The sequence below is a fragment of the Zeugodacus cucurbitae genome, chromosome 5 (assembly GCF_028554725.1).
Source record: "Zeugodacus cucurbitae isolate PBARC_wt_2022May chromosome 5, idZeuCucr1.2, whole genome shotgun sequence".
In the NCBI taxonomy this organism is placed as follows: Eukaryota; Metazoa; Arthropoda; class Insecta; order Diptera; family Tephritidae; genus Zeugodacus; species Zeugodacus cucurbitae.
The window spans coordinates 48,689,802-48,702,823 of NC_071670.1; the positions used below are offsets into that span (position 1 = coordinate 48,689,802).

A 13,022-nucleotide genomic window follows, 5' to 3' on the forward strand; every position below is an offset into this window, starting at 1 on the left:
ATACTAATATTGTCAAAGTTAGGACATTTTACGCAAAACGCGTTTTTTTTCAAAGAGGCTTGCCATGACTACGATTCCAGTCCATCAGCTCAACTGAAAGCATAAAACCAAACAAATTGCGATAGTATGGGTGGTGTTGTGTTGTGTCCTTTAACGATTCATTGAAATTTGAAAAAAAAAAATTCTGCAAATGAGGAAGATTTTCTTCAAAAGACAACTTTTTTCAACTGATGAAGTGTATTGAAAAATGCATAACATCGATATGAAAACTTAAACGAAAAAATTAAATCGTCCAAAGACACGACAAATAAATTACGAACAATTTGAAAAAAAAAAAAAATTAAAATCGATTGAAAACTCTTTTGGCAATCCATGTCACCGCAACGACGTTTTCGGAAAAACATGATTTCGAGATAATCTCGTTTCAAGTTTTAAGTACACTTTTGTCTAGTGTAGCGGAGCAAGATGCAAAATGCTATAACTTCTCCTATACTGCTTAAATATCTATAAACATTTGAGAAAACATTCTTAAAAACGTACACTTTAAGATAAAAGAATAAATATATTTCAATTTTTTGACCGACTTCAACATACATATATAACCCCTTAAGAAGCTCTATGCAGTATTTCTGTCAACTTTACTTGTATAAGAGGTTAAATATTATTAATTTGAAGAATTGTGGCTTGAACGTTTTTTAATACATTATAATAATCCTATCCTACATTTTTGACTAACGATCGGCTACTGAAAGGAGTTGACTAAACGATGACTACGATTCCACAAAGAAATCTTTTACGATATTGTGGTGCGAGTCTTGTGCTAACGCGCTTCGTTTCGAAAATTGCAAATAAAATGTTTAGAACCGATTCCCAAGATCCTTTCCTTTGAGGGGTTACATGGGTTTCGTGGGTTCAAAAAAATCGTTTCTTTTTTTTAATTTTCAGGTCGATCCGAATAATATTTTCGGTGATACAGCCTTTGGAAAGTGTGCGCTCCAAGTAGTTATTATTCTTACTCAAAACCTTAAACGCGTTTTTCTCGGAACCGAGTTTTCAACCTCGATTGTCAAATGTTCTCGAAAACTACTCAACCGATCTTGATGAAATTTTGCACAGGTGTTCGAGATACAATTTACTCGTGCTTGGATGAAGGATTATTATTTTTGTTTTTTTCAATTACAACTATTTAAACAAAAAAATGTAAGGCAAATTTGACCGAAATTTAGTTTTTTTTTTTGAAAATATCGGTGAAATTTTTACTTTTTTTTTTTTGTATTTCCTTCATTCAAGCACGAGTTTATGGTCTTAACTAAAACACTTATTTTTGTTTTTTTTTTTCATTATGGATGTTCCTGTCAGAAGTTATGCACCTTTTTACCGAGGGGTCACCGGATATGACATCACAATGGAGGAGTTTCAATTTTGTTTTTGAAAATTTCTGAAATTATGCTTTAAATATATATCTATAAGACAGAAAAAAGTTTGGAATAAATAAATAATTTTTTACATTAAAACAAAAATTGAAAATAGGCCTTTTTTTAACCGGCAAAACCCATGTAACCCTTTAATACTAAAATGACGACTAACAAGCACAACTTTGCAATTATACAACTATGTGGACTGAAAGGTCTTTAACCTAACTTTTAAATCGATTTTAAATCGATCCAATGATGTACGGACATATCGCTTACTTATTATTTTACCAGGGTTGAGGTAGTCGGCAAAGATACTGACTAAAACCTTATCTGTCGACTTTTTTGTATTTTCGGCGCTTTCGATTTTTTTCAAAGGACTGACTATTGGATCGCGTATTTTTTTGAGGGCAATAAGTTGAAAATTGGATTTGATTTTACGGTTGGATGTAAGACTAGTACTGTAAGCAAAGGAAAAACTTTTCGTTCCATAGATTGTACAATCGCTCGCTTAGGTCACAGACTTTTCAGCCCATATACAATAGCAAATAGTTTCAGGCTTAAAGCCTACCACTAAATTTATGGTTACTATAAGTCGAAATGTGAATAAAATGGATATAATGGTTATAAATTGCTTAATTAGTTTTAATTGCGAAAATATTATAAATAAATTCACTACGCCACCAATACATTAGCGCACAAGTAAAGTTTGATTCACACCCACAAAACAACCATGCCTAATTAAATAAGCTGGCATATGTTGCAGGTAACGCGGCATTAGGCTAACGGCAAAGCAATGTGCGCGTCATTAAGTGCAATGTCCTTTTCAAAAGCCCAACTACATACACTCGGGCAAAACTCCGGCTGAACACCCACACCAGGACTGGTGTTAAGCGACGCTAACGGTGCTTCAAACAACCGACCAACCAACTACTAACTAACTAATGGCAGACATAATTGTTGACTGGCACTAGCGGGCATACAACAACAATTTTCTAACAACCATTCTAACAACTGATGTGCGAGGATGGTGGGGTGTGTGACGCGGTGCGCTGGACAAACATAAAGTTGCACTTTTAGTATTATGTTGCACGCAACAAATGCATAAAAGCATTCGCTACAAATGAATTTTCCAATTAATAAATAAAAAAAAGTGAAAAGTGTTGGTGGTGGAGGCAGGGAGTGAGTGGGTGGGTGAGATATGGTCAAAAAGTGGGTGGTTGGCGTCATTTGCTGCACTTATCGACCACTATTTATCCTTACTAAGGGTAGTAAATTTTTCTGTTCGCTTGAGTGTGTGTGTGTGCCAGAGCATGTTGCAACATCAAACTGGACATTTCCGCATTTGCCGCGAATTCGCAGACAGCTTAAGCGTTATTTTTTTAAGGCCAACCACACTCAAACCGGAAGTTTATTTCGAGGTGGGCCCATGACCATGTACCTTTCGCTGTGTTGTGGCAGCTTATGAATTATGGACGCGTCAGCGAAGTGTGCAACTCAAGCCAACGCATATCCGGATGTCTAAAACATAGAATTATTATTAGTGACATACTTGTGGTGGGATGAGTTGCATAGTAGTTGCAACAATTTGTGGCAACCTACGCTGCATTGTCATGTAGTTGGCGGTTTTCTAATGTCCTCTAACTGTAATTATGTTTTGTAGTAGAGTTGCATACGTTTTTTATGTGTTGTTGTGTGGTGGAAAAGCGCAAAATTGTTGCCACATGTCACAAATGCAATATCAAAACGTATGAGAAAGGGAAAGAAATAAAATGCAGAAATTTAAATAAATTATTGGCAAAACCACCACCACCACAAGTGTTTGGCTATAAATTTCATTAATAATGCAAATATTTTATAAGCATTTTACGAGCTGTGTGAGCGCTTAAAGATTGTAATTTTTATATCGCAGAGTTGCCATGTTTGTAAAATATATCAAGAAGTTGAACAATATAAACATAAAAAAATTATTAAATAAATATGAAAAATATAAATACTATTACATTGAAGCCCATATAAATATAGGTAGAACTACTAAAATGTCACCGATTCCTACAATATGTATGACAAAGTTTCATTGAAAATAAATTAAAAACTAAAATGGCATTGTCAAATCAAAGAATTATTTTCGTACTAAAAATATATTATAATTCTATCTCGAGGTGCCTCTTCGACTTCCTAGAATACGGGATGGGCGAACAAAATTTTGATATTGTACATTCAATTATTCCATAGAAAAAATAAAATTAGTATTTGTTGTCTTCTCGATTAGAGTAGAAAGGTAAAGTGGATGTCGGACGACGCACTTAGGCCTATTGTGAAACCATCGGGACAAGTATCCTTTCACATCATCACTGAAGTTATGCAATTCAACAAGTTTTATAAGTGCAACTTTCGAGAAATCAAGAAAACCGCGACTGATAGTTATCATTACTTTCCTGTACAAAGTCATTCATCTAGACAGAAGTTGTCAGGCTCCTCCTCTTCTGCATCTTGGCAAATTGTACAGGAATCATTGTATGGTGACCGCAGTCAACTGGCGTGTTTTCCAAGCAGACAGTCCCTTCATAGAATTTCTACTAAAGTCCTTGAGTTGTTCCTAGTCGGAAGCCCTTATTTTATTCAGGCCACGTTTATCCGTTTATTAAGCATGTCGGAGACACGTAGCCCCATATACGTATCTGTGACATATTAGTCGATTAAATGTCTACAAGTGGTCAGGGGCACTCTTTGTCGGAATTTAATTGTAAATTTGTGCCTAATCTGATAGTTTGTCAGCTTCACAGTTTCCTGGAACCCATTGAAGGTTTATCGTGAAATTAGCAAATACTCCCATTAATAACTCAAAGTTTTCTTTCACTATCTTCGATGAGACTTGTAGATACTTTAGTGATGTTAAGGCCGCCGATTAAGTCGATGAAAAAAGTTATAGCGCATAACTCTTATTAGCTTTATACATCACAGATAAAAGAAATGTTTGGGAGGTTATTATGTAAGTTAAAGCCTATCTATTATTTTGAAAACATGAAAATTTTTTTGGGGGATGAATTTTTTCTTTACGGTCGACTTTAGAAACGAATTCTGAAACATTTGATGGACAGGAACTGTATAAGAAAGATCTCATATGTAACAACAAATAAACATAAAACGGTCAATTATTTGTAATATTTGGATTTCAAAGAATCAGACATTATTTGTTTTATAATCTGACCGAAAAAACTACATCCATCGGAAAAACAATGTATTTCATTTTACTAGACTATTCAGAAATCAATTTTCATAGAAACAGAAACAGAGAGTTCGTTTGATTACTTTTGTATTGAAAAATGTTATGACGGCTGATCCATATCGAGGTTCCCTACTTTTTTAAGGAAAAAAAAAACACAGAAAATTCAAATTTAATGGGGAACTTTTATTATCGAAGGAACATTCTTTCGCATTAATTTTTTAAAGATTATCTCTTTCAAATGATGCCCACAGCTACGCCTCAGATGGTCCATCCGTTGAGTCCAATTTACGATAACTCGTTCGAGCATTTCGACTAGTAACTGATGTTTTGCTCCAAGACCTGAATGGAAGCGGGATTGTCCGCATAGGCTTTAGACTTTACATATCCCCAGAAGGAAAAGTCTAATTGTGTGATACCACACGATCTTGGTGGCCAATCGACCGGCCGAAAAGGTGAAGTATGCCGACAAAATTCATTGTCGGTTATCATGGCGTTATAACGGTCGCCATCGACGGTTACCTACTCACCGACATCATTTTTGAAGAAATATGGACCCATGATTCCACCGCCCCATAAACCACACCAAACTGTTGTTTTTTCTAGATGAAATGGTAAGTCGTGAATATTTTCGGGTTGCTCTTCGTCCCAAATGCGACATTTTGCTAGCTTACATACTCATTGAGCTAGAAATGGGCCTCAGGGCTGAACAGAATTAGGCTCGAAAATGCGCTCAAAACACATTATTCACAGAAAGTGAATTTCCGTAATGAAGTTGAACAATTTTTGAACGTTGTTCAGCAGTAAGTCTTTCTATGTTGAAATGCCAAACAAAATTGAACAAAAATAATGGGACAGCTTGACACGTTTCAGGCATGATCTGATAGTACCTCTACTTGGATCACCCGTTAAATAATAATAATTCACTATTCTTGGAACTTAAAAAAAAAAATTTTGTAGATATATTTAATGTATTCCGGCAAACAGAGTGCCGCAAATACTTTAAGCGCCTATTGTCTTAAATTATCTCCAACAAGAAAGTACAGTAAGAAATTGTATAATTTTATATGCATATAACAATGCATTTGTGTTTCATAAAAATGTCTTCTATTTATTATAATACCTATATTTATATGAGCATACGTAAATTCTTGCAAATTCACATACGCTACAACTCTTCATATCAGCATTTCAGCAATGAAAAGTTGCTGAAGTCATGGCAACCACCTGTGGCAAGCACAACCGGAAGCAGCACTCTCCACCACTCGTCCACGCTTTGCAGACGTCATTATGCAAAGTACAAATGTATGGCATTGGACACAAGTTCTGCCACTTGTTATTATTGTAGTTGTTGCATAAACGCATAGCGGTTGTTTACACCGTTGTTTATTATGTTCCCCAACTTCCTCTACAACAACGAGGCACACATTTTACTCACAATAGCGTCTACTCCACCCACTGACGGTTGTAAGTTGTGGCGGTGCTGAAGCAACAGTGGTTGAAGAAACGTGCTTTAAATTTATTTGCAAAGCCAGCATTAGACCACCCACACTTTGCATGTCTACCACTACACACAAGCTGTAAAGCTACGAAGCGTCTATGTATGAGTGAATATATGTGTGTATGTATGTATTTAACGGTAGTTACATGTCAATGGCCGCGCGTGCACCTTATAATTTCACTGACAACTCCATACGCTTGACTTCTGACGTGCCTAACGGTAACTGTGTGTGCGTTTGCCGCGAAGCTTTAAGTTTCGCGTTTTGTTGGGGCAATTGCAAAAAAATAAAAAAGACCTCTTGGCAGCGCGGTGTTGGTAATTGCATAGCTAGAGTTGTTGCAGCAACATTTTGTTTTATTGTACTCGCTATGCTGCTACTAGTTGTTGCTGTGTTTTGTTCAACCCTAAGTACCATCGCAGCAGCATTCAAGTTCAAGTCCTTTGAACGCTGCCTGCAATGTTCATATTGCATTCCACTCCTTTAGGCAATTCTAGACGCTTTTCGCTTTGGAAGAATTGCATTTTAATGGAAGTGCGTGCGGTATGAGCGTGAGACTTGCAAAAGCTGATACGGTTTCTTTTTTCAGTTTGATATGTGTGAGAGCGGTCCTGCAATGATTACTTCGTTTTTAAAGTGCAAATTTACTTAAATTTTAAACCTTGTACAGAATTTAAATAATGTCAGATGATCTTATATATTTCTATATAAAAATGTAGGAGCTTGAACTTTATTTAGTACTTATTGGGTACTTTGGGGAGGGTCGCCGATAGAATTTTGCTTCACGTGTGAGTAAAAAAACTATCTTTGACTCAGCCAACGAAAATTTCTCAGTTAACGGTGAATATATACGAAATGGATTAGCACTAAACGACTTTGCCAGTGTTGAAACATGTTTCATGATAAGAATATCTTTCAGGATGGATCAGTTTTTAATCACAGTGGAACTTCCATAACTCGAAGATTTGAATTGGCAATAGCGTTTAGAAGCCAAATTTCATACAAATTTTCTTCCATAAATCGAACTTTTTGGTCAGGACATAATACAAAATTTAAAATTTTACTATCGAGGTAGAATTTTAAAATAGCCCCTCTCTATATCGCAAGGAGGCGAACAAAAAATATAATATTACACATATGGATTGCATAAATCATCTAATTAAGGCATGTGACATAGACGTCAAGAGCCAATCATAGCAAAGTACAACAAACAAAATTACAGAAAACATCTTTTTATCGTATGTTCATAATACTTTATGCGAAGTTAATAAATAGAACAGTGTATAAATCAATATTTTACAGTTTTTTGAAAATTTATGTGTTTTAATGAAAATTCTATAACTCGTAGTCTCTCTAATCGAAGTTTTTTTGTGGATTATGGTGATTCGAGTTAGAGAAGTTCCACTGTAATAAAAAATAGGATTTTAGAATAAGATTTGTTTATAGCAATATTGTTTCTAGATCCAAAGGCATATCTGGTACCTTAAAAAATGATTTTTAATTTAGATATTTTAGATTTTAGAATAATCTATAATATCAATAGAACCATTCCCTTTTAGGGCTTGTACATAAGGTCTGGCGTTTTTAAGTTTTAGATGTCTGCTCTAGAATTTGTCGAAGAGCACAACTCATCATCATTACTCTTTCCCACTGGATAAATTTAACGCTTTTTCAAGTAATACTCATAGTGAAAATTGGAAAAAAATGTCTTCAATAGTTCTCATAACGTATGGGAACTCGTAATCAGAAGTGTTTACATTACATTTTCGAAATTATATAAATTTCTCTAGAGATAAGAATCGGCCACTAAAAGTACGTTCAAATAAAATTAAAAGATCTGGATGCCAGTTTAGGCAACTTTGGTACAAACATTTAGTATTTAGAGGAAGATTACTGACTAAGAAGATCGCGAACCAATTGCTTAGTATCCCCTTTCGATGGTGAGCTTTACTCCATCTTCAGTGTTTAAAAATTAAGAACTTTTATGCTCTAGTCACAGTAGTTATTTGGTTTTTTCTGGATGTAAGCGATCCTAAATAATACCTACAATTTTTTTCCCTCTTCAAATACAATTTTTTTGTAATGTTTCCGAACTAAACCGTAGCTTTGGTGTAAGTCTTATTATTCACAGACTTTATTCAACATAAATGTCAAGCTTTATTTACTTTAACAGCACACTCTAGGAAAGCTTATATAATATGTAAAGTAAGCATGTGTATGATTTACAATTAAATAGTTTTAAAAAGACGAAAGATTTTTATTGAAAAATATGTGTTGTCTTGGGAGGTACCAAAAAAATTGGCCCAACTGCTGACATGATTTCGGCCCATTAAGTAACTGAAATAAAAATTCAAAAAGGTTATTAATATTGAAGATATTTCCTATACAATGACCTACGATTTTTAAAACATTAACAAAATGGTGTAGTTCAGAAAAATAAAGTCGTTTTTTTAAGTTAAAAAAAAATATACCAAATTGACAATTTTCAACAAAACTCAGTTTAAATTTGAAGTCGATCGGTCAATTTCTCGTTGAGTTATGATGTCTGCAGTTTTGAAAAAAGTCGTTTTGAGAAAAACGCGTTTAAAGTTTCGACTATGGCGGCTTATGCCTGCGAGCGTCGCTCTTTAGAACGCTGCCATTCAAAAACTATTCAAGATACAACCTTACCGCTTTCACAGGATAATTTTGATATAATACACTATCGAATGAGCAAAAAATAAAAAAAAAATAGGATTTTTGAAAATGTCACAGTCCCTTTACATATCTCAATATCAGAATTGCTATATATTTTCTTATATTAACCACATTTTACCCAAATCACGAAGTACATCAATACAAAAATCGTCGATAATAAAAAGCCCATTTAAATTACATAAATCAGCGGTCAGCGGCGAAGTACAAAAAAAAAAAAAAACAAAAACGTCGTCGCCAAAACAACAAACATTTAACCCATTTTCCACGATATGCGCGAGAGACAGCGCGGCACAGCACGTACGCATTTCTCATGGAGCTCGAATTAAGAGTTTGCGTGTTTCCGCAAACAATTGCACAAACAAATTTCCCAATTCCGATACACGCGGTCAACACTTTGTTGCTGTGGTCAAAACAAAAACAAGAAAAAGCAGCAGCAGAAACAGTTTTAAATTACCAAAATTAAATTTCAATGTGATTGCTGATGTGTGTGGTTTTGTACAATATATTGTATACAGCGAAAAACAACCACAACAATAACAATTGAGTAAAATAATCAATTTAAAAATATTACCCTAGATTGTGTGGCATGCTGAGTGCCACTGAGTGTGTGTGTGTGTGTGGCAAGTACATATACATACATATGTAGTAATTAACGTTGGCAAGCAATTAGGTCAGTTGCCAATAGATTAGCATCCGCATAATGAAGTACGCGAACTCGTAGCGATGCAATAACAACAACAACGATACAATGATTATAGGTACAGATGTGTAAATTTGTATGGCTGTGAAGGCGATTAATTTTGCAAATACAAGCTGAGAGTGTACACGTACAACAACAAACACACTGGCAAGTGCTGGGAAAATTGAAAAAAGAGAGATGAAAAAAGAAACTATATATAATATATGTGTAGTACAAGAGACCCCAACCCAACAGTGAATAGTGAAATTGCAGGCAAAGGGTGAACGCGTGTGAATAATTAAATTAGCAGCAAAGTGGAAAACTAGCAAATGTGTGTGAATGGAAAACAAAAAATAGATGCAATGGAAAACATGAAGGTAACAAACAACAACTGAGATCATCACAAACATTTTTTGCCGATACCATCATGCATGCCACTGCACCACTGCACTATACACACATAAAACTGTATAATTGCACCCCCAACCGCACATAGAGCTCTCAAGCAAGTCGCTAAGTGACTAGCGCTAGCTAGCTTGCTGCTCTTTTGCACTTTCAGTGCAAGTGATCTAATATTGTACGAGTATTGTATTATATCACCGCTAAATTATGTCATGAAATCATAAAAATCAATAAAGCGAACACAAATGGTCAATACTGAAATTCTCTAGTTGAATGACAAAAAAGGCGCTGCTGCGCACGCGTGAATGCGACAATTTGGTTATTGACAGGTGCGCAGTATTGTATATGTGTATGTGTACGTCATTAATGAGATAAGCTTTGTTTTCTTTAGAAATTAACAGGTTTGGTCAGCTACAAATATGTCTAGTCAATTGGACAAATTGCTGAGCCTCTTGTATGGAGCTTTGGAAAACTTGAGGCAGGTGGAAATGTTGAGCGGGTGTTTCGCTCAAAGAAATAATTTGTATTTCTAAAAAGGAAAGACGAACTGGATTAACGCCAAATTACCAGATTTCTGTTATAAGCCAATACCTGGTTCACTTGGCTGCGGGATATAATATATACAGGGAGAAGTAATTCATCTAAATAAGTGCTTAAATTTAAATTAATGAATAAGTACATGATAGATAACTCATTTAGTGAATAATATAATATTGAAATCAAGAAATTAGTAAGTGGAGTACAAAATACGCAAAATTGTTTATGAAAAGTTAATTAAAGCTTGGGGCTACTATACTGTTTTTTTTGCAAAACTTACAGCTCATTTTAAATCTTTTAAATCTATTCTTGTATCGATATTTTCAACCTTTCTACTTTATAAAATTTTTTACATCCCTAACTGACAAGTTTAGATATTGGAAATGAACTAGAGCAATGATATGTATACGTAGGTAAATTATCCGAACCTTAAGTACAATTTCTGTTAATGATTTTTTGCACCCTCTAGTAGGATGTATTGTCTTTCTTATATCAAGTAAGGATATAGATAAGATTATTTGTAATAACTAAAATATTTTGAGATATTTAAGAGGTTAGGTGGGTTTCAAAATTTGGAATAAAATTTTTGTCTTATTAAATAGCGCAATATGTTTAACACATTATCGAAAAATTTAAATCAATCCGCCCATCAGACCACATCAGTATGAATGTAAAACTTTAAATGCGTTTATCTCAAAACTCAATTTTTCAAGTCGGTGGAAACGATAACTCAAAAAGATAAAATATATTCAAATTTTGCACATCTTTGGACTAACATTATATGAAAGTTTATGAACGAAGTATTTGTTTTTATATTTTAATATAACTATCTGTTTTGAGTCATTATATGGCGAAAATTTGACTAAAAAAGTGAGTTTTTTGGTTAAAATTCCGTCAAAAATTCAAATTTCAATGTTAACTTTTTTACTTTGTTCATTAATTAGATTTATCCACATATTTTTGCTTTATTGATGTCCATCACAGGACCTTTTATTGGACACGTCATAGGAGATGAGGTGCCAACGGCTGGAATTTGGAAAAAAAAATTTCAAAGTCAAATTTCTCATGTTGAATTCGACAATGTTACTAAGGTCCAGTGCTGATAGAATCAATGGGACATTTTTGCATAGAACAACAGTTTATATAGTATTTAATACTATGCAATCCATGAAAAAATCATGAGGAAGAAAAAGTCCCTCAATTTTCGAGGAATTTAAAATCAAACATAAAGGTGCATGACGGTAGAGAGAGATAATGTATGGTGGTAATCGTTCTTCAAAGGAATCACACAGATTTGTGTAGGGAAAAATCTATGAAATTAAGTTAATACGACCAATGAGTTCCAATGCAGCACATATTTTAGTAATTTTGAACAATTGCGATTATGAATGAGAGAGAAATCACTGAAATAGTACATAAAGAACTTAGATACTAACTAATAAGCGAAAGTCTAGTACATATAACGACTTTTGAAAAATATCCACTATAGACTCGCCAGATAAGATATCAGAAAACATGAAATATATGATTATTTTTTTTAATAAATCTATTATTATTTCTAAACCATTTTTAAGATTTTCAATACTTCTTAAGTGGTTAGGTTGAAGCTGCTGTGGACATCATAACTCCTTATTGGTACATCCAAAATCAATAACGAAGGAAAAAATAAAATATTAAAATTTTAATTTTAATAAACAACTAACTCTTATTTCGCCATATATCGGCTCGAAAATGTTTTTACAACTTCGCTTCATAACTCTTCGAGATATTGTGTCCAGCGACTTAAAAAATTGAGTTTTGTGATAAACGTGTTTATAGTTTTCAATTGACACTGCCGTGGTGTTTCAATGTTTCAGAATTTTACTCGGCTTGATGTGCATAACATATAATTATATTATACCTATCTAATAAGACAAATTAAAAATTATATTTTTCCAATTCCGAAATTTTGAACCTAACCTTTAAAATTGGGCAGAATAACCTGATTTCTGTGATAACAACTTGTGGATTATAAACCTCGATGTATCATCGACATACAATGTTATAATATTCCGAAATATTGTGTAAGAAAATAATCAAACTAATCACTGAATTCACATTATATTGTTATTTTTATACTCTCGCAACAAAAGTTGCTAAAGAGAGTATTATAGTTTTGTTCACCTAACGGTTGTTTGTAAGTCATAAAACTAAACGAGTTAGATATAGGGTTATATATACCAAAGTGATCAGGGTGAAGAGTGGAGTTCAAATCCGTCCGTCCGTCCGTCCGTCTGTCCGTGCAACGGATAACTTGAATAAAAATTTAGATATCTTAACGAAACTTGGAACACGTATTCCTTGGCACCCTGAGGAGGTTGCTTTCGAAAATGGGCAAGATCGGACCATTGCCACGCCCACAAAATGGCGAAAACCAAAAACTTATAAAGTGTCATAACTAAGCCATAAATAAAGTTATGAAAATAAAATTTGGAGCATAGGATCGTATTAGGGAGGGGCACATTTGGATGTATTTTTTTTGGAAAAGTGGGCGTGACTCCGCCCTCAAATAGGTTTTTTGTATATAACTC

At 34.1% G+C, this 13,022-nt stretch overlaps 1 protein-coding gene across 7 annotated transcripts in view; it reads left to right on the top strand.

The window, feature by feature from the left end:
* The window catches only part of Otop2_1 (proton channel OtopLc), a 121,945-nt gene that overhangs the window by 13,525 nt on the left and 95,398 nt on the right, over positions 1-13,022 (top strand). The gene's annotated exons all lie outside the window — the stretch shown is intronic.